General features: G+C 47.6%; 1 protein-coding gene across 8 annotated transcripts in view; it reads right to left on the bottom strand.

Moving 5' to 3' along the window:
* Window positions 1-19,806, bottom strand: part of SV2B (synaptic vesicle glycoprotein 2B) — a 139,809-nt gene that overhangs the window by 63,107 nt on the left and 56,896 nt on the right. For 2 of the 8 annotated variants that reach the window (XM_066354711.1, XM_066354709.1), the window contains exon 2: window positions 17,622-17,751. The exons of 5 other annotated variants lie outside the window; for them this stretch is intronic. The gene's annotated coding sequence lies outside the window, so the exon portion shown is untranslated. The remainder of the gene's footprint in view (window positions 1-17,621; window positions 17,752-19,806) is intronic. One more of the 8 variants, XM_066354710.1, reaches the window with a different exon arrangement.

The raw sequence follows: 19,806 nt of genomic DNA, 5'->3' as shown, positions 1-19,806 counted from the left end.
AGAAATATCCAGGACCATGTTTCCCAGGGCCCAGCCTTGTGGTCAGAGGACCATTCTGACCTCATACTTGGCTGAAATAGGCAAGAACCATTCCTGAAGACCCAGAGCCAGAGAGCTTGGGTCTAAAATTGATTCTGCCACATAAGGACTGGGTCTTCCTGAGCCTTACTTTTCTCATGTCTAAAATGGAAATGACAATAATATAATCCTAAAATTGTGCATAAAGTACGTAGGACAGTGCCAAGCCATGGTGATAAATGCTATTGAAACCGTAACATAATTCTTGTTGTCTATCTTTCTAGTTCCAGTTCTGGAAATCAAGGACCCAGCATTATCAGAACCAAGACCCTTCCTGATACCCCGATCCTAATCACTGCATCCACCTGCTGCCTCCTACACCCAATGGACAGGCACACCCTGCCCCAATGACCTTCCTAGAACCCCAGTTCTTACAAGGTTCAGAGCTATTATTGAACCATGCCAACTGTGCTTAAGTGTGTCATATCTCTTATCCCTAATTCTCACACAACTCAAAAGAGGAAGCAAAAGGTATTTGTATCTTCATCTTACAAATAAAGAAGCTGTGGTTCAGATGTAGTTACATCACATGGCTAGGTCCAATGATCCCAAAGTCAGTTTGTTTATTTTTTTTATTAAGTGAGAGGTAGGAGGCAGGGAGGCAAAGACAGACTCCTGCATGTGCCCCAACTGGGATCAACCCAGAAGGTCCCCTACAGGACGGTGCTCTGCCCATCTGGGGTTCCTGCTCCATTGCTCGGCAATCGAGCTACTTCAGCACTTGAGGTGAGGCCACGGCGCCATCCTCAGCACACAGGGCCAACTTGCTCGAACCCTTCGAACTATGGCTGTGGGAGGGGAGGAGAGAGAGAGAAAGAGAGAGAAAAGGGGAGAGGGAAGGGTGGAGAAGCAGGCGGTCACTTCTCCTGTATGCCCTGACAGGGAATTGAACTCAAGACTTCCACATGCTAAGCTAATGTTCTACCACTGAGCCAACCGTCCAGGGCCCAAAGTCAGTTTTTTTGTGTGGCCCTAATGTTTCCCAAATGCTATTCCAAGGGACTGTCACTTTCGCTTATCTGGGGATTTTTAGAAATATAGATTCCCAGAGCAAGCAGAAGCACTGGTTCAAGCTCAGAAATCTGAGGGCTTTTCTTTTTTTTTTTTTCTGCATTTTTTTTTTTTGAAGCTGGAAACGGGGAGAGACAGTCAGACAGACTCCCACATGCGCCCGACCGGGATCCACCCGGCACGCCCACCAGGGGGCGACGCTCTGCCCACCAGAGGGCGATGCTCTGCCCATCCTGGGCGTCGCTATGTTGCGACCAGAGCCACTCTAGCACCTGAGGCAGAGGCCACAGAGCCATCCTCAGCACCCAGGCCATCTTTGCTCCAATGGAGCCTTGGCTGCGGGAGGGGAAGAGAGAGACAAAAAGGAAGGAGAGGGGGAAGGGTGGAGAAGCAGATGGGTGCTTCTCCTGTGTGCCCTGGCCAGGAATCGAACCTGGGACTTCTGCACGCCAGGCCGACGCTCTACCACTGAGCCAACCGGCCAGGGCCTCTGAGGGCTTTCCTTAATCGGGTTTTATTGGGGGTGGAGAAGGATATAGGGGGGAGAAATCTGAGTTTTCACACAGTTCCCCAAGTGGCTATGAGACTCACTGAGCAGTCTCTCAGGGGTGAAGGCCCCTACTACCTCCCTCACCCTTCTCCAACCCTCCCCTGCTGCCAGACTCTCAGACACAAACGCATGCTCAGATCTCCTCTTTGGGGGCTGCCAGAAACCACTCCCCAGCAAAACCCACCTGCCGACACACACATACGCCATCAACCTTTACAGATTTCCCTGTCATGCCTCAAATCTACGCCGTCCTTTCATCAGGCTCAGCAGATGTCACCTCACAATGGACTGGACACACTTGTTCTCACCATGGCAGTGGACTCCTCCCCCTGCCCACTGCAGATTCCTAGGCCCTCGGTCCCCACACCTGCCTGCCTGGCTCTACTCACCCCTAGCCCTGGAAAGACTTCAGCTCTGGAACGCATGGGACTCAAACACCACAATGCATTTCTTTTAGGGGATGCCCATGACCGATAGTTCTCCAGCACAGGGCGGGCCAGAACCAATCAGGGACTGGGAGAGTCATTAGGCATGCAAGCCCCGCCCCCTAAAGACTCTGAATCTGCCATGTGGCTGTAGGACCTGGACATGTGCATTTTCCAAAAACAGGCCCACGAGGAATCCAGGGGACTGCACTTTGAGAGACAGTGTCAGAAGAGCAAGCAAGAAAGATTTATGAAGAACTGATTCTCATTTTATCCTTTTCAATTTTCCATCCTCTCCAGTAAGTAAATAATGTGCATTTGACCACGCTGGCCCAAACCATGTCAGATTAATATTCTAAATCTGTTTTTATTATATCCATTGAAGAGACCACAGGAGGCATATAAATCATATGTAAACAGCACAAGAGTTGTGCAGAGAGCTATAAAAAATGGAGAAAAATGCCAACTGCCAGAGAACTGGTGCGTTATTGCCATCCTGGGAGCTCTGTGAAAATGTCACGAACCTGGGAAGATCGAGTTGCCATTGCAAAGGCACAGGAGGGAAATCCCACTCGTAGCAGAGGTCCTGGGACCTGCTGTGTAGGAAGAAGTTGATCTTCCTCAAAACTGACTATATTAAAGCCCTGGCCGGATAGCTCGGTTGATTGGAGCATTGTCCTGGAGCACGAAGGTTGCTGGTTTGATTCCCCAGTCAAAGGACATACAGGAGCAGCTCAATGTTCCTGTTTTCCTCTCTCCCCGCTTCTCTCAAAAAAAATTATAATAATAAAAAATAAAAGCAAACTGACTCCATCTACCCTATCTGGTTAAGGAAACAGCTGGGAATGTCAAGTGCAGTGGAGGAAGGGGGAATTTCTGCCCGATGTTACTGTTGTTTCATTTCTCTTCCATTGAGACACCTCCTGTTATGTTTTCAGCATCTTCTCAAGGATGCCACTATCTGTCATTTTTAGTGCTTTGAGCTGGATGGTGACCACCCCACCCCAAGAAGATAAGTTGACGCTCTAATAATCCCCAGTACCTCAGAATGTGACCGTATTTAGAAATGTGGTCTTTATAGAGGCAATCGAGTTAAAGATGAGGTCATTAGTGTGGGCTCTAATCCAATATGGCTGGTGCCCTTATAAAGAGGGGAAATTGAAGAGCAGAGACAGACACTGATGAAGAGGGAAGATGACGGGGAAGACACAGGGAGGACACCGTCTGCAAGCCCAGAAACACCTGGGGCGGCCAGAAGCTATGAGAGGCGTCCGCAGACAACAGGGTAGCAGGTCCCAGAGGGAAAGGGGGGATGGAGGGGGGGGGAGGGGCAAAGGGGATGAAACAGGAATGGAAAGAGACTGCACGGGGCATGGGCCAAGATGCAGGGGGGTGGGGGTGTTATATTAAGTGGGACGCTTGAAACCATGTTGACCCAATAAATTAAAAATTAAAATTAAAAATTAAACAAAATAAAAAAAAAGAAGGAACCAACCCTGCTGGCATCTTGGGTTTGGATCACTAGCCTTCAGAACTGTAGAACAATAAATGTCTTTTGTTGGCCCTGGACGGTTGGCTAGTGGTAGAGCGTCAGCCTGGCGTGAAGGAATCCCGGGTTCAATTCCCGGCCAGGGCACACAGGAGAAGTGCCCATCTGCTTCTCCACCCCTCACCCTCTCCTTCCTCTCCGTCTCTCTCTTCCCTTCCTGCAGCCGAGGCTCCATTGGAGCAAATATGGCCTAGGCGCTGGGGATGGCTCTGTGGCCTCTGTCTCAGGCGCTAGAGTGGCTCTGGTTGCAACAGAACGATGCCCCAGATGGGCAGAACATCGCCCCCTGGTGGGCATGCCGGGTGGATCCCGGTCGGGCGCATGTGGGAGTCTGTCTGACTGCCTCCCCCGTTTCCAGCTTCGGAAAAATGAAAAAAAATAAAAATAAATAAATGTCTTTTCTTTAAGCCACCCAGCTTGTGGTACTTTGTGATGGCTACCCAAGGAAACTAAGACATTAAGAAGCCTAGAATTTATCAACTCAACAGCAATAATGAAACAGCAAGAAAAGTAACTACTAACCGAGTACTAAGGTGAATATTTTATAAGAGGTCCCTTGTTTATTCTCGGATCCGAGAATGAAGCAAGGCTACTCTCCCCATTTCACAGATGAAGAAACTGAGGGCGAAGAGGGCTGAAGAATGTGCTCTGATGAACACAGAGAATCGATCTCAGGGTTTGATTTGAAGCCAAGTTCAAAAAGAACATTAGTGGAAGAGATTGCAACTCTCTCCCTGTCTCTCTTGTTTCTGAGCCTAAGTCAAGGTCACAAGCTGAGTTCCTGAAGACCTAAGGCTGACACTGAGCTTCTGACTCACGGGTGACAGCTTGTCCACCCATCCTCGACAAGCATTCCCCAGGGTCTTTGGCGCTTAAGGCAATGTAATAAACATGACATGACTTGATCTCCTTTCTCAAGAAGTCCACATCTCATGAGACGGTAAAACAGTACAGAACATCATGTGGCAATAAAAAATGACAATCTTGATTATTTATAATATTATCATTTCATTCAGTGACTACTTGCTTTGTGGCTTGACTCCAAGTACTACACTAAGTTTATCACTTGCTTTACATCTTTTAACCTGGACAACAACCCTGTGAGGCGGGGACTATGATTAGACCCATTTTACTGAGAACAAGACTGAGGCTGAAGAGGTTAAATGACCCAGGGTCACAGATAAGCAGGGTCTGCCACAGGTTTCAGAGGAAGGACGGTTCGTTATGGGCTGGGATCTGCTGAAATAGCTTCTGGAGGTCGAGGACTCCCAAGGGCAGGAAAGGGCTCAGAGAAACAACCAATACAGAGGCGAGCCCTGCAGGCCGCAGAGCAGGATAAGCAAAGGCAGGGAGGCAGGGATAGCAACGCTGATTTCAGCAGCAACGAAGGGGCCAGCTGCAGATAAGCCAAGAGGGCAAATTATGGGAGAGACAATGGGACGTAAGTAGCAGTCAGTCTAACTGTCCTTCTGGGGGGTTGGGAATTTTCCTTCAAGCAACGGGGGGGCATGAAGGTTGCTGCTAAACCAAGAGGAGCAGTGTGGCGTGCAGAGCAGGAGTCTGGAAAGATCTCCTGGGAGGGATTGTGAACCTGGTTTTTATGAGAAAACCTAGGGACAATAAAACCAGGTAGGGTGTGTGTGTGTGTGTGTGTGTCTCTGTGTGTGTGTGTGTGTGTGTGTTAATAGTTCAAAGGTGACATTAAGCTTGAACAAAGGTGGTGGCCAAGGGACTGGAAGGGAAGGTGAAGTCAATGGGACTCCTGAAAGAGAACAGGTGTATTTCCTGCCAGGCGAGAGGCAGAGGACAAGCGTAAGGGACAATGATGACTTGGGAGGCAAATTCTGGACTGGAAATCCTTCCAGCATCCTACAACTGCTGGATGATTAAGACAAACGAAAATCCCTTTTCAGATACACGTTTCTTAGTGTGGAGGTCGGATACCAGAGCATAGTCCCTGGTGTCCGACAACCCCAGGTTCAAATGCTGACTCTTCCACTTCCTCCCACATGTGTGCAAGCTACTGACCACCCCATGCCTCAGTTTCCTCATCTATAAAATGGTTATAATAATGGTATTTACATTGTAGGGTCATGGGGAAGATTCAGTGAGATAATTCATAAAGAACAGTTATAGCAAGTGCCTGGCACAGATATGATCAATATAAGTTGAACCTTTTATCATTGTTCTTGTTGGCATGATTATTATCTGAATGAGTGTTGATCATTAAAATGTATTCCAGATCTCAGCTTGAACTGAAACTATCTCAGCTTGAGATTTGGGGCCCATCTGGGCTGGACTGGGGAACCAAGCCCAGAGAAAAACAAACTGACATTTACTTACTCAAGAAAACTACTTTCTCTCAAAAAATGTCCTAGCGCTAATCTGTTACACATCCTCCTCTAACTCTTACATTCTATTAACCTCTGAGTCTATATGCTATCTGATTCAAAAACACTTGCTCATAATTAAATATCACAGAGAACAAAGTTAAAAATATATTGTAATCAGCTTTGCCTGGATGGCTCAGTTGGTTAGAGCATTGTCCAGAAGTGCAGAGGTTGCTGGTTCAATCCCTGGTCAGGGCACATATGGGAATAGATCTATGTTCCTATCTGTCTCCCTTTCTCTCTCTCTAAAAGCAATTAGTAAAAAAAAAAATTTTAAACAATAATATTGTAATCAAAATGTGTTCTGTACAACATTAAGCCTTTAATACGCTCATTTATTGGAAAAAAAAAAACATAAGAATTCCAAGATGAGGCAAACTCAAACACTCCATTAACCATTCTCTTTTGGAGATGTACAACGCACGCTGCTATAATAAAGCCGTGAGAAGAGCTAAACGGAACCTATTCCCCACACAGAGAGTGGGCGGCCACAACACGCCCATCAGAGTAGCTGCGATCAAGGGGCAGACAACAGCAAGTGATGAACCAGGACTCGAGCACGCTGCCGGTAGGAGTGAGAAACAGGTCAGCCGCTCTGGAAAACAGTTTGGGAGTTTTTCTTAAAATATTGAACCTTGTGGCCTGACCTGTGGTGGCGCAGTGGATAAAGCATCAACCTGGAAATGCTGAGGTCGCCAGTTCGAAACCCTGGGCTTGCCTGGTCAAGGCACATATGGGAGTTGATGCTTCCAGCTCCACCTCTACTTCTCTCTGTCTCTCCTCTCTCTCTCTCTGTCTCTCCCTCTCCTCTCTAAAATGAATTAAAAAATAAAAAATAAAAATGTTGAACCTATTCAAGTCAAGAGCAACATTTCCAAACGGAGTCACCTTTTATTATTTATTTATTTGTTTATTTATTTTTGGCAATCTGATGGCTTTTTTTTTTTTTAGGTGTTTAGAATTATTCCAAGAGGTCCCTTGGCACTACGCGCAAGTCCCTGTAATCGCACTGTATTGTGATTATTTAGGCATCTCTCTGCCAGGAGATTCCAGCGATTCCAAGCTAGATAAAGCACTGGATTTTACTGATTTTTGTACTCCCCAGCACCAAACATAGATTCTTTCAACATCAAAGTTCCTTGAAAATGTTTACATAGTAAAGGAAGTTAATAGTTATTCAGTGTCCAGCTGGAAGTAAGTCAAACATGGCCCATGAGCCAGAGTGCCCTGCCCTTGCTGTAAACAGACCAACTGGTTTACTTTTGCTTTAAAGATCTGATCAGGCCCTGGCCGGTTGGCTCAGTGGTAGAGTGTCGGCCTGGCATGCAGAAGTCCCGGGTTCGATTTCCGGCCAGGGCGCACAGGAGAAGCACCCAACTGCTTCTTCACCCCTCCCCCTCTCCTTCCTCTCTGTCTCTCTCTTCCCCTCCCGCAGCCGAGGCTCCATTGGAGCAAAGATGGCCCAGGCGCTGGGGATGGCTCCTTGGCCTCTGCCCCAGGCACTGGAGCGGCTCTGGTCGCTCCCGGCAGAGCGACGTCCCCGGAGAGGCAGAGCATCGCCCCCTGGTGGGCAGAGCATCGCCTCCTGGTGGGCGTGCCGGGTGGATCCCAGTCAGGCTCATGCGGGAGTCTGTCTGACTGTCTCTCCCCGTTTCCAGCTTCAGAAAAATACAAAAATAAATAAATAAATAAACTTTAAAAAGTAATGTAAAAAAAAAAAAGATCTGATCAGCTGGCACCCTGAAGGTGCCACCTCTTCTGAGAAGCCATTCATTCTTACTCCCCTATTGGCCTTTGACCGACACCAAGTTCCCAGCGGAGATTTTTGGGGGCCCAGGGTTTCTAAGGACTGCTTGAGTTATTTGTTACTTACTTCCTGACTATAAAGCATCTCTTCACCACCTGAAATGCACTGCTTAACGTCTCTGGGGTATGCTACATCAACCCGTGGGTGGAAAATACCAGGACTTATCAGGCGGTGTTGGGAAGCAGTGTCCTCGTCCCACTTAGAAGAGTGTCTACTCATTAGCACGACATTGAAAATACTTCCCTCTTCTGAAGGTATATAGATGTTGAATCACTGTGTTGTATACCTGAAACTAAAATAGCATTGTGTGTCAAATATGCTTTAATTTTTAAAAGGCAGGGGAGGAAAGAAGTGCTTTGCTCTTCTTAGCTGAATCATCCAGTTATTTCTATTGTGTTAAAACAGAAAGCTCGTTTCCCAAGTGTGAGAAACAATAATTATTAAATGAGAACCAAACCGTGTGATCTTTTGTTGGAGAAAGAGAAAAAAGGAATACTTTAAAGTCACATTAAATCCTTTAATGTAATGTCAGCCTTCACTTGAATGTTCAGAATGATGCTTTGTTTTAAAATACAAAAGCAAGATAACAATTTATGGAGAGGTGTGTTAACCAAAGCATTACTTAGAACATCAAATCCGGAAAACTATCCATATATATATATTAAACAACAGGGGCTGGGTAAATGATAGCATACTTATACAGTTAAATATTATGGTGATATAAAAATTATGGTTTTTGAAGGACTTTCTTTTTTTAAAAAAGAAAATCATCACACTATGATAGGTGAAAAGGCTAGATAGATACATCATACCATACATTGATACTGTCATACCAATAGTTTCCACGATGTTATATAAGTGTATTTGTATTATGCAAATGTCTCTGGCAGTGTGATCTGTTAAGATGCTAATGTTTGCCTAGTCTTCCCTGCAATGTTAATTTTCTTCTTGGGCTCCTCTGTGTCCTAGAGCCAGGTCAGTGCTGTTCCCAGTGTGGGTCTCAAACCACCTGCAGGAGAATCCCTTAGTGCCAGTTACAAAGATTCCCAGGCTCCATTCCTAACCTCCTGAAACAGAAGGGGGACAGAAATCCACTTTATTGGCAAGCTCTTCAGGTCATTCGTGTGTTTGCTCAAAGTCAAACTGGCCTAGGCTCTTCCCACCCCCAGGAAGAATAAATAATTTCTTAGTGACTCAAGGGCAAGGCCAAGCAAGCCCTCAGCCAATCTTCAGACAAACTGGACCCTTCCAGGAGCTAAGCTAGAAAGAACGGGGCTGATGCTTTTGACACGTAGGGGAGGTGTCCAAGCCTGGGGCGGGGGGGGGGGGGACACTCCTGGGAGGGAATGTGAGTTCCTTGAGGGGGGGGGCCTGAACACCGTCCCTCTCACAGACAGAGCTCTGGACAAGGGACAGCGAGGAGCCCCAGTGAAGGCTACTAATCCTGCAGCCCTGACAACAGGAGCAGGGTCCCGCCCCCAACACAACACCTAGACAGAATCAGGAGTCGTTGAGGACTGTCACTGTCTGCATCCAGACCAGGGCTGCCAGCAGATGACAGGACGGAGAGCTTGCTCCTGCGGGCAGCATGGAGTGGCAGCAGGAACGAGGAGGGTCCCTGGGGCTACAGCCATGGACTAAGCAGGCGGGCTCCCTCCATTTGGGGGACCGCTTCGGCGACTGAGAATGGCCGTCTTAGCCCTGTTGTAACTTGAAGGACCGTGGTTTCCATGCCTCCCTGTGACGTTGGGAAGCACACTCCTGCCCACTGTACACACAGCACAGAGATCCAGCTCGGAGAACCACAGCAAGTTGTTTGACCTTTCAGCTTCTGTTTCCTCGTGTGTAAAATGAAGAGACTACATGTTCCTGTTCCTTTGCTTGTTTATAAGAGTTAAATGAGCCTGACCAGGTGGTGGCACAGTGGATAGAGCGTTAGCCTGGGACACTGAGGACCCAGGTTCAAAACCCCGAGGTTGCAGCTTGAGCGCAGTCGCATCCAGCTTAGCACGGGCTCGTTGGCTTGAACATGGGGTTGCCGGCTTGAGCATGAGATCATAGACATGACCCCATGGTCGCTGGCTTGAGCCCAAGGTCGCTGGCTTGAGCAAGGGGTCACTGGCTCAGCTAGAGCCCCCTGGTGAAGGCACACATGAGAAGCAATCAATGAACAACTAAGGAGCCGCAACTACAAGTGGATGCTTCTCATCTCTCTCCCTTCCTATCTGTCTCTCTCTCTCTCTAAAAAAAAAGAAAAGAAAAAAGAAAAGAAAAGAAAAAAGGGAAAAAAAGCATTAAATGAGTTAATATATTCAAAAAGCCTGGTACAATGCCTATTGCCAAGAAAAAGCTCAATAAAAATAGTTGCTCTTATATAAACGCACAACAAACAGACATGCATGTCTATGCGTTCACTAAGCTCTGCGGCAATGGAGGCCAGAGCCAGTAAGAGCCTCAAGCTCACGCCACAAGCAGCACAGCTGCAGCCTGCTTAGGCGAGACACTCTGGATTTCGAGCGCCCCGCTCTGCTGGGGTCCCGTCCTGAATCCCCTACACCAAAGAAGTAAGGCTGAGTGGCAAGCCCTCCCTGCCATTCCCAGTGCTCCCACCCCGCTGCCCAGCACCCGCTCACTCATGACTCGGGGTACAGAACGGCCCCTCTCCCAGCTCACCGTGGTGGAGGCCCTCCCCCTCCCCCCTGCTTCTGGGAACTGTAAGTAATAAATCTAGGACTGCATTTCCACTGCGTGGGTGGACTGAAACTTCTCCTTCAATCAAAATGACCCTGAGGATTTCACTTCCCCCCAGTGGGAGCCTGGACGCTGAGGGTGCTCCCTGTCCACCCTGTGTGGGTGGCTTGTGTCCTCTCCTTCAACAAGTCAGATCTGCATTTTTTTTACATCTTTCTTTCACCAGGATTTTATTTACATCAAAACTGAACTGTAGGGAAAAAAAATCAGAACATCACTAAACCACACATCAAAGAACACCATACAGGAGATTTAAATTTCTCAATGGCATTGGAAAGTACTTCTATAAATAACATTGACAGTTCTAGCGTTATATCTGTCAGGGTGTCTGAGCTCCACAGGGCTAGAAGTCATTTTTATCAGAACACGTGCAAAAATGTGCGACACGATCATCCGTATTAATGACACAAAAAAGTCACACCAGCTATGTGTCATTCCAGCACAGCCGCGCCAATCTATGTCCTAAAAACAAACAACCTTCCTCCCTAAAACCAGATCCTGTTCATTCTTCAATTATGCCTTTAGTCACATCTTCTTAAATCAATACATCCTCTCTGGCTTCTAAACACAGACCTCATAGTTTATCTTGCTCTTATCGGTCCCATATATGTCCTTGAAATAATAATTATTTTATTAAGTCACCCCACTATGTTCCAATTCTGTCTCCATCTTCTGTGGGTATAACCTGCCCTGGGGTCCTCCTCTGCCCCCCAACTCCAATGGATTGTGTCTCTATAATTAGCCCCTCTCTCCATCCTTGCCCCTAAATTCAGCTTTGGCAAAGTATAAACTTCGTAATTAAAAAGCGCTAAAATGCTGCCAGGAATGCAAACTTATTTAGTGGTAAAGCCCAGCATTTTGTACAGTTCTGGGCTGCACGCCAAATCCTAGAGTAACAGCAAAAGAAAGAGAAAATGGTGGGAAAACTCTTTAATGAACTTGATTATGTTCTCAGGAGCTTTCTCATGTAATCGCATTTAATCCTCCCAAAGACCTGGGAGGTGGGCTTAGATCAATGTTTTTCAGCCACAGGTCCTTGGACTAGTCCACCAGAAATTTTGTGCTGGTCTGTGAAAGAGTTAACCACCTGGATGCTGTATGAAGATTGTAGACCAAATGATCTTAGTCAAATTCATTTATGCTCAGGGTGATTTCTGCCTTAGCAGTCCGCAAAATAATTCTCCTATTTTTTTTTTTTTTTTTTTTTTTTGTATTTTTCTGAAGCTGGAAATCGGGAGAGACAGTCAGACAGACTCCCGCATAAGCCCGACTGGGATCTACACGGCACGCCCACCAGGGGCGGATGCTCTGCCCACCAGGGGGCAATGCTCTGCCCCTCTGGGGCGTCGCTCTGCCGCCACAAGAGCCACTCTAGCGCCTGGGGCAGAGGCCAAGGAGCCATCCCCAGCGCCCGGGCCATCTTTGCTCCAATGGAGCCTTGGCTGCGGGAGGGGAAGAGAGAGACAGAGAGGAAGGAGAGGGGGGTGGAGAAGCAAATGGGCACTTCTCCTGTGTGCCCTGGCCGGGAATCAAACCCGGGACTTCTGCACGCCAGGCCGACGCTCTACCGCTGAGCCAACCGGCCAGGGCCTCTCCTATTTTTTTTAAGTGGGTGGAGGGGAGATAGACAGACTCCCACATTTGCCCCAACTGGGATCCACCTGGCAACCCCCATCTGGGGCCAATGCTCTGCTCATAGGGGGTCATGCTTGCAACTTAGCTATTTTTTAGCCCCTGAGGTGGAGGCTCCACTGAGCCATCCTCAGTACCCAGGGCCAACACACTCAAATCAATTGAGTTATAGCTGCAGGAGGAGGAGAGACAGAAGAGGGAGGGGGAGGGGAGGAGAATCAGATGGTTGCTTTTCCTGTGTGCCCTGACCGGGAATCAAATCCAGGACATCCAAATGCCAGGTCAACGCTCTACCACTGAGTCAACCAGCCAGGGCCAATTCTCCTATTTTCTCTGGTCCCCAAGTGTAAAAAGATCGAAAACCACTGGTTTTGGTGACAGGAGCTCAAAGAGGCCAAAGACGATTGCTGCAGGTCACAAACCTAGGGAGAGGCAGAGCCAGATTCAAATCCAGGTCTGCAACCAACTGGCCAGGACTATTGTATTAATGAAAGAGAGGGGGGGAGGGAGAAAGGGACAGGAACAGCGATCTGCTCCTATATGTGCCCTGACCAAGGACTGACCCGGCAAACCATGTGCATTGGGATGATGCTCTAGTCTAAGCCACTGAAGGAAGAAGAAGAGCTAGCCAGCCAGGGCAAAGATCTTTTTTTTTAAAGACCCATTTTCATTGGCCTCCTATTCTTAAATCACTGTATTATAGAGTGGATTGTCATACACAAAGAAGATGATGAATTTTGAGACAACCCAGCAGGGACACTTTCCATGGGTGCCTCAAAGGTTACAAGTATTGTTCTAGAAGCAGATGGCACATCCGTGCAGCGAGCGGCTTGAAAGACGATTCCCACTCAGGTGTCAGCGGGGTCCACCCCCAGAGCCGCCTGCTGCTATCATCAGGAGCCTTGAAGCCAGACTCACAACGCCTTTCCGTGTTCCCGAATGCGCAACTGTTATTAGCAAAATGATCTTTGGAAACTTCCACCTCTGGAATCAACTAACCCAGGGTTGTTTTCTTTTCAAAGGGGATAGAAAAAAACAATACTTTTCTCTTCATTAGGAACCACACAGTAATGATTCCCCTCAGGGACCTAAGGGGAAAAGGAGGTGCTTTGCAAGCTGGTGTGCATATAAGCACAACTTTTTTGCAGAACGAAATGATGCTGGGGAAGTGGAAACCAGCTGCTCAGACACCAGTAAGCCTCGGCTACTCTGGAAAAGCTGCAGCTGCTTCCAAGGGGCTCAGGAACCTTGGCCAGACGTTTGCTATCCAGCCAAGCAAGCAGACTTGGTAGACAGGCCGTGATAAATAGCCCTTGGTTTGCATGAACTGGATGAACCACGGCCTCACTGGGAGCCACACGAACCACACAGGGACGAGAAGGATTCCTTCCTGAGTCTTTGTTTTGTTCTTGACTTGGGATGCTTTCCACAGAGACCCTTCAGCCCCCCGGTTTTTAAATGTTTGGCAGAAAAGTGCTTGAAAGAAAGCCACTTACGGTGCAATTACATGTCTCCGAGAGTAATCATCTTGCCCCTGGTCTCAAGTAACATGCTCCCTTCCCCACTCTCTTGGGCCTTTCGGGAAGCCGTCCCCAGGACTAGATCCCAATCTAGTTCCTATTTGGGACGATGTAGCTGAATAAGGAACCCTGATATTAGAACATCGGACTTTCAAACTTCCATATTGACCAGAGGACTCATTTTTCCCTTCTCTAGACATCCCTGACTTTAAATGTGCTCTTTATAATATAGCCAAGCCAAGAGGGAAGACCGCAGGGCCTATGTCTGACATTTATGTCCTCATGAGCATAACAGTTCACAAACCAGAAACCCGCTCCATATCCTCTTTAAGAAGCCTGGACCCACTCACTTACCCTCCTACTCAGTCAGAACAACTGTGTGCCTATTAGCTTCTGAGGAGGCGTTGCCCACTATGTCCCCAGATGGACAGCCCTTCTCTCAAGTCGCAAGCAAACTAAGAGTTTCCAGTCTGATCCTTATCCAAATAAATTACTAAAAGGGTTTCTGACTTCTACTGAACTGGCCTTCAAAGACATAACCATCACCAGACCACATGGATCAGTGAGCCACCCACACAGGAAAATGGCAGACATGTGGCCACACGCATGGAGACCCCCGACGGGTCAACTTCCTTTACAACATATGAACAAGAGTTACCACTGGATAAGAAAGGAATCGCCTGACCTGTGATGGCGCAGTGGATAAAGCGTCGACCTGGAAATGCTGAGGTCGCTGGTTCGAAACCCTGGGCTTGCCTGGTCAAGGCACAAATGGGAGTTGATGCTTCCAGCACCTCCCCCCTTCTCTCTCTCTCTGTCTCTCTCTCTCCCTCTCTCTCTCCTCTCTAAAAATGAATAAATAAAATAAAATTATTTTTTTAAAAAAGAAAGGAATCAGTGCATTGTGCCAAGACAATAATTTCTAGAGAACAAGGCCAAGAAGGAAGAAGAGGAGACGCAGCAACAATAAAGGGTCAGTGGACTTCTTTCCATAGCACAGTACACTGGTAATCTGTAGCATATGTTTCCTTCAGAAAACTGGAACTGGCCTGACCAGGTGGTGGTGCAGTGGATAAAGCGTTGGACTGGGATGTGGAAGGACCCAGGTTCGAGACCCCGAGGTCGCCAGCTTGAGCGCGGGCTCATCTAGTTTGAGCAAAAAGCTCACCAGCTTGGACCCAGGGTCGCTGGCTCCAGCAAGGGGTTACTCAGTCTGCTGAAGGCCCACGGTCAAGGCACATATGAGAAAGCAATCAATGAACAACTAAGGTGTCGCAACGTGCAATGAAAAACTAATGATTGATGCTTCTCATCTCGCCATTCCTGTCTGTCTATCCCTCTCTCTGACTCTCTCTGTATCTGTAAAAAAAAACAAAAAACAAACAAAAAAAAAAAACTGGAACTGAAGCCCATACTTCCACATTAGACCAACCTGTCTGAACCCAAGTCAACATCTCCTGCAAGTCACTTAGCCCCTCCCAGCCTGTTTTCCCCACAGTAAACATCAGCTTATAAAGCAGGAGTGAAGAACAGAAGGTGAGTGGACAGATACATAAGCGCCAGTGGGTGTGTGTAAACTTCGGTAAATATCACCTAATTATCATCAACTCTCAACACATCACAAATGGCAGTTGATTGTTCTCCTAAACAAGTATCCTTACTCACAACTAAAAAAAATCATTAGAAATGAAAGAGGAAGTCATTAACATCAGGCCCCGTCCAGTAGAACTTTCTGCACTGGTCATTAGAGTAGCCACTAGTCACGGCAGCTACTGAAATATAGCTAATATAACTGAGAAGCTGGATTAAACATTCGTTTTAATCTTAATGCAAACAGGCGTCAGTGGCTCGTGTTGCATCACTCAGATCTGGCTCTGACCCCTTTTACACCAAAGGGATAACGATCTTCAAAGGCATTAAGGAACTTGGCAAAAGTTCTCGGTTGGAATGGATCTCACCCTAGACTCCAGTCCTTTGGACTTACGCCTTTTTCTCTTGTACTGCAACTCTTCCCAAAGAAAATTGGGCAGATAAAGAAATCTGGGCTATTTTCACTAAAAATATATGAAACCCAAGCTGAATCATAACATGATCATCACATTTAGAATACTTTCAAATAGAAAACTTAATACACAAAGACTCGAGTCATTACCTTTCACAGAGTTATTTGCATTTCAATAGAACATTCTTGATGCTTTTAAAAATGCTTCCATACATAATGGAACTCTATTATTACAGGATTCCAGGCAAGTGGGAGGGTTTTCTTTAAATGATACCAGGCACTTGCCTGCTAACCTAGATGACTCAAAAGGCTCAGCTCTATTTTGTTATGAAGTATCTTCGATCACAGGGGATGGGGTGTAACCCACAGCGACCTAAGCAATCGGACAGCTGGGCAAGAAGTCCATAGGGAGGAAGACTTGTGGATCAAATCCGATCCTAAATCCTTATGGGCAAGCTGAAACTCTCCAAGGGCGGCATTTGCTCTGTGCTCAATGGGCACCAGACTAACTCGAGGTTTCTTAGCAGGGAACTGATTGCTGGGTTAAAGCAATGCAGTAAGAAAGCCTGATCCCACAGGCTGACCAGGCAGTGGCACAGTGGATAGAGCATCAGCCTGGGATGCAGAGCACACAGGTTCAAAACCCCAAGGTCGCAGGCTTGAGCACGGGGCCATGACCTCATGTTCACTGGCTTGTGCCCAAGGTTGCTGGCCTGAGCAAGGGGTCACTGGCTTGGCTGGAGACCCCAGGTCAAGGTACATATGAGAAAGCAATCAATGAATCATTGAATCAAGCAATCAAGTGCTTGAATCTTCATTGCAAGCACTAAGGTGCCGCAATGAAGAACTGATGCTTCTCATCTCTCTCCTTTCCTGTCTGTCCCTGACTGTCTGTCTCTCCCTCTCTCTCAAAAAAAAATAAATAAAATAAACAAACAAATAAATAAAATAAAAGAAGGTATGATCACACACAAGTGTGCTGTACTGGTGCAAGGCCGCACCCTTCCTAGAGCCCCGTGAAGCCAATGAATGAGAGGTGTGGGGATACAGAGGCCAGGCCGACTTGCCCAATACAGCACACCCTGCTGGGCCTTCCAGCTCCGGCACCCCCCATGCCTGCCCCCCACCCCATGATCACACTCAGTCCACCTTCTCCCTCCGGCCAATCCTTCTTCTTTCATGACACAGGTCTTGTTGTTCCCAAGAGCACTCAACTTCCCCTCTTCTTCTCGGGGAATCCACCTGTGACAGGTACCGGGTGCCAAGCGCTGTTCTCAGGATTTACACGTACTTAACTCTTAGAGATCATCACCATTGCTGTCCTTACTTCACAGTAAACCAACTGAGGCTGAACAGGGATCGAGACATTTTCCAAAGACTCGGGAGATCCTCTACAGATTAAAAAAGGTGATGGGCCCTGGCAGGTTGGCTCAGTGGTAGAGCGTCGGCCTGGCGTGCAGAAGTCCTGGGTTCTATTCCTGGCCAGGGCACACAGGAGAAGCGCCCATTTGCTTCTCTACCCCTCCCCCTCTCCTTCCTCTCTGTCTCTCTCTTCCCTTCCCGCAGCCAAGGCTCCATTGGAGCAAAGATGGCCCGGGCGCTGGGGATGGCTCCTTGGCCTCTGCCCCAGGCACTAGAGTGGCTCTGGTCGCAACAGAGCGACGCCCCGGAGGGGCAGAGCATCGCCCCCTGGTGGGCAGAGCGTAGCCCCTGGTGGGCGTGCCGGGTGGATCCCAGTCGGGCGCATGCGGGAGTCTGTCTGACTGTTTCTCCCCGTTTCCAGCTTTAGAAAAATACAAAAAATAAAAAAAAATTTAAAAATTAAAAAATAAAAAATAAATAAAAAAAGGTGATGCTTATAAACATGCTTATAATAGTGACTAGCACTGAGTACTTACTTATTCACCTACCAAGCAGTGGCGCAGTGGATAGAGCATCAGCCTGGGATGCAGTAGAGCACACTTGTGTGTGATCACATCTTCTTTTATTTTATTTGTTTGTTTATTTATTTTTTGCTCTGTAAGATGCACCTTTTCCTAAAAAAAATTGGAGGGGAAAATGCCCGTGCATCTTATGAAGTGAAAAATACAGTATTTTATTAAATATCTGAACACACCATTTTGTTCAGAATATTGTTTTTCTTATTTTCCTCCTTAAAACCCTCAGTAGGTCTTATGGTCAGGTGCGTCTTATGGAGCGAAAAAGACGATAATTCACTCTGCAGGTATTTTTTGAGCATCGACTTTGTGCAGAACACTGTTCTCAGCACTGCAGATAAAGCACGGAGGGAGGACAAGAGGCAAAGTCTCTGCTGACATTCTCGTGGGTGAAGCAGAGAGGAAGAGGAAGTCAGAGTGACCTTCCTGCTTCTCAAACTCCTTCAGCTTAAAATACTCAACATGCCAAGGCTCCACATTTGGGGCTAGCAAGTCCTGAACCCCAACAGGTACAAGCTGGTGCCTGGACAGGGTGATTCACTGCATTTAAAGACTTGTTTCCCAGAGGAGCTAAAACTTGAACTTGACTTTGAAAGGTGAGAAGGAGGTAGCCACTTGGACAGGATGGAGGGGTAGAGAATTCAAGACAGAAGGGCCCCCATGACCACTTCCCCGAAAATATAGCCAAGCCAATATGTAATAAAAACCAAACAGGAAATGGTTTTATTATATTCATCCTTCTCTCTGATACTGGAGAATCCATGATACTTCTAATGAGAATAGGGATGGCTCTCAAGTTTATTTACGCAAAATGAATAATCCCGAGTCCACTCCACCTGACCCTCTCACGCATCAGTCACCACTGAGTAGCGGGCTGTCACCACTGACCACGGAAAACCCCGTGCTGACATGCCACAGTTCCTGAAAGCTGCCCCTTGGAGCCTGCCAATACCCCAGAAGCTTCCTTCCCTTACCCCCCGGGCACGAGTGTTCAAAAAGTCATCAACAGGAACTGGTGTGTACCTTACTTCTAATTATATCTGAATAGGCTTCAAGGCCACATGGCTCAAAATAAATATCCCTAAACTCTCTAGTTCGCGGTTCTTAATCAATTCTGCCGGAGAAATAGTATTTCAAGAGCTTGATTCTGGCAGGCAGGCCAATTCTGCCTAGATTCCACTGAAATGGGCCACCAAGACCAGACGCAGAAGGAAGGCACTAACTCCCTCAGCAGAAACCTCACCTCTTGGTAAATGATCAGATATCGGCACGTAAGTGGTAGGAGGGGCCTGAACTTGTGATCAAGACACTTCCTGGTTTTTACGTACCTTCCATGCACGAATATGGAAAGTCTGGACCAATGACCACCAAGAGTTAAGAAGAAAGCCAGACTCGGAGCTGCCTGTCAGACCTGCCCCTCTGGCTGGGACTCCCACCCGGAGCCCAGCCTCATCTCAACCCCAGGCAGAGAGAAGCAAACTTGGCCATCCGGCTGCCACACCACCCCGGAAGCAGTAAGTCGTGACAGGCTGCAGAATATGACACCACCAAATGCGCCGCTTCTGCATGTTAATTATTATTATTTTTTTTTTTTTTTTTTTTTTTTTTTTTTTGCATTTTTCTGAAGCTGGAAACGGAGAGACAGTCAGACAGACTCCCGCATGCGCCCGACCGGGATCCACCCGGCACGCCCACCAGGGGCGACGCTCTGCCCACCAGGGGGCGATGCTCTGCCCATCCTGGGCGTCGCCATGTTGCGACCAGAGCCACTCTAGCGCCTGGGGCAGAGGCCACAGAGCCATCCCCAGTGCTCGGGCCATCTTTGCTCCAATGAAGCCTTGGCTGCAGGAGGGGAAGAGAGAGACAGAGAGGAAGGCGCGGCGGAGGGGTGGAGAAGCAAATGGGCGCTTCTCCTATGTGCCCTGGCCGGGAATCGAACCCGGGTCCTCCGCACGCTAGGCCGACACTCTACCGCTGAGCCAACCATGTTAATTATTTTAAGAGGAAACAGATACCAGAAAAGCCTTCTGTCCTTCCCTTATTTGCCTAAAAGCAGGACATAAATTTGTGATGGTGGCCTCCTTTCCTCTCCACCAGGAAATAAAGAAGTTAATCAGCAGAGACAATTCTAGACCTTTCTCAATCGAGAGGTGG

The sequence above is a fragment of the Saccopteryx leptura genome, chromosome 13 (genome assembly GCF_036850995.1).
Source record: "Saccopteryx leptura isolate mSacLep1 chromosome 13, mSacLep1_pri_phased_curated, whole genome shotgun sequence".
NCBI lineage: Eukaryota > Metazoa > Chordata > Mammalia > Chiroptera > Emballonuridae > Saccopteryx > Saccopteryx leptura.
Note: the sequence above shows the minus strand (reverse complement) of the source record. Positions and strands in the feature narration are given on the sequence as shown.